This window comes from Apis dorsata, unplaced genomic scaffold (assembly GCF_000469605.1).
Source record: "Apis dorsata unplaced genomic scaffold, Apis dorsata 1.3 scaffold_330, whole genome shotgun sequence".
NCBI lineage: Eukaryota > Metazoa > Arthropoda > Insecta > Hymenoptera > Apidae > Apis > Apis dorsata.
In genome coordinates, this window is record NW_006263598.1 from 137,115 (window position 1) to 140,284 (window position 3,170).

Genomic DNA, 3,170 nt, shown 5'->3' on the forward strand with positions numbered 1-3,170 from the left:
AATACATATTTTTTAATTAACAATTAATTTACTTACATTTGGATTTGTACTTACTTATATTATTGTATGCAGGTTTGTACTTATATTATTCTTCATAATATTAGAAAATGCTTCTAATAAAAGTTGAATGATTTCGAACGAGCTATACACTGATGCTCTCAATTTTTTAATAAATGAATTAATAAAAAAGTTTACCATTTTAAATTCTCCGATTAATCTCATTGCATCCAGTTATATTGCACATGTGCGTCTTTCACGAAAATCCTCACCCTCTGCCGGCTAACAGAAAATTATCGCGACCACGTATCGTTCCCGGAGGGGACCGGCCCTGGCCAAAGTCGCCGCATTATGTATACGAGAGGCGCACACGAGGGGATTCCTCGCGGTATTCGTTACTAATGGGCGTTCTATTTAGCGGCGCCCCCGGCCCTCCAGGGACGTGTCACGCGTCACTAGGTTCCCGCACAATGCTCGTGACGCCGACGAATGTCAAAGAGTCGGTTGAAGTCAGGGAATCTTGTTTCGAACCGGGGATCTGTTTCCGATACGTTCGAAATGTAAAAGTTTTATCTTCCATAGATATGGGTAGAATCAATTCGAATTGCTAATATTGACGTTGAGATCGTTCCTATTTTCAATATATAAAGTTATAATAGAATATATAAATTGTTTATTATTATTATGATATTTTGTATTATAAAAGCAAAAAGCTTGAGAAAATATATAAAAGCTAATATAATATAACGTGAAGAAATAACCAAGCAAGTAACCAAGATTGAAAGCAAGAAAAAGAAATATTAAGTATTGAAATATGATAATTCGAAATTTATGAAAACTTCCAAGACAATAACAAGAATTGATAAGATATTTGATGCCGATTGAAATCATTCGGATGTAACAGAATTACATGAAATCGGATAGATTCGGCAAGCATCCGTATATTCACACAACTTCTTCTCGAAAAGTATTATTTTTCCAATACGTATTTGGAAGATATATGACGTTCGTCTCGCGTAAAAATTCATCGGGAGAACGATGGTTCGTCCCGATGGTGACAGAAAATTTCCCGATCGTCTAATATTCTCCCGTCTCGACGTCCGTTAACGGGAGCAGTGGCGCGAGATTCCATGGGGCGACACTTTTTTCCGGAGTCTCGCGTTGAAGGGAGCCGATGCGTGCCCCTCGATCAACGTCAATCAGCCGTTAAACAATGACGCGCCGCGCAAAGAGGATTTTATTGTATTGCGGAGAGAGCAAAGTTCCAGAGAGCACAATGCGTCCATCCCCCTCCTCGCCACGCCGTCAAGTCACCCTCGAATACATTCTCCGCCCTGAAACGTCATCTCCCTTCTATACTCCCTTCTCTTCCCGCATTTCTGCAAAACTGGATGCGCATTTTTCCCTCGACAATCTCTCTTTTTATTTATTTTTTTTTTTTCACCGCTTCTTCCTTTGTTTCATTCCAATGTCGCAATGTGACAATCGCTATTCGAAAGAGACACGCCAATTCTCTTTCTCTCTCTCTCTCTCTTTTCCTGTTCGAGATGAATAAAGGAAACGCGTGTGAAAATTGGTAGAAAGGATAGGTGGACTTTCGAGGATCCGTTCAATGGAAGGGAGAGTGAAATATGTAAAGGGAGGGGTGGTCATAGCGCGAGGGATGCGCGCTAGGGTTAAGCGAGATGCTACCATTTAAAGGGGTGCGTTTGCCAGGGCGAAATAGATCTTGATACGGCGACGTGTCGATGTGGCCAACAAAGGAGGACGATTGTAAGGGTATTAAAACGCGTTCGAGCACGACACCGGGTCCAGTTGTGTGTCCTCCTTCTGCCACCCTCCGGGTTGAGATACTGTCGCAATTGGAGAGAGCAGACACGAGGATTAAACATCGAGATAAATGTGTTACAGTGTAAAAGAAATGCGTGCATTCATCTGGGACCAGGGTATTAGATTGGCTAAGGGTTGTACGATCGAATATTTTCTGTTTGAGGATTATTAGAAAATATTGGTCTAGAAATGTATATTTGGAATCTTGATCGTTCTAGCGATTAGTCACTTAATGTACACATTGGTGACATATACGGGCATAAAAAGAGATGTCCACTATTTTGTAGTTTATTTTGATCAATGATCTTTACGGATTCGAGCTAAAATATTTTGTACGAGATAAAGGAAAAAGTGTTTAAATTATAGTACAATGATAATATATATATATACTAATAAAATATTTGAAGAATAATTATTCGTCTAATTGTGGTTATTTTATTATATTTCACACTATTATTTGTAAAACTTTTCTTAAATTAACATTTTCAATACAGTTTCCTTTATTTTTCTCAAAAATAACAGCATTTATAAAAGAAAATTTTTTCATTATTACTATTCTGAAACTTTCTATACCAAAAAATAAAATGAGTATCCCACATTCATACTCTTTCCTCTATGTATACTAATAATAAGATCTCAAATCATCATATCATTCTTTAAATCACTACCATAATTATCAGAATTCATTCATCATAAATGAGAAAAACCTATCCAACGTTCGATTACCTCAAAGATTTTAAAGATTTCAACAGTTCATCGACAATATTCATCATTTTTATATTAATCTTATTTGCTCACAAGTACAAGTTTAGCATATTCAAAAATAAATTAAATCGTCCCTCGTCAATTAAATTTCCAAAAGTATTGAAATTTCTTCAAAAACTCGTCGAGCCGTGTCTTCGCTTTAAATGGGATTCCACGCACGGCTTCCGGAAGTCTCGGGACAGATAGAAATTTCCAAAGCGCATCGATTCGCTCCCCCTCGTTCCACCCCCTTCCCCTCTCATCCATTCGCTCCGGGGATCGGACAGGTCGTAGCCCGTACGTTCACGACGAGCGGATCGTTAAATTCCTTCGTAGCCAGAGGATAATCACGGCTCGGCTCCGCGTAGAGCTCGTTTATTTCTTGTTCTCGATCATTGCCGCTCGATGTGCCTCCGTTAAAGAAGCATGACAAACATTTTTATTAATCCGTCCATGCCGGCATCCCATTACCTCTCTCTCCCGGCGCTCATACATATGAATAACTCCGTCGTCGGTCAAACAATGTATCCGGCGGAGAAAAACGATCGGGGGAGGAGGAGGAGGAAGAAGAGAGAGGGAGAGGAGTTCGCGCACCGCGA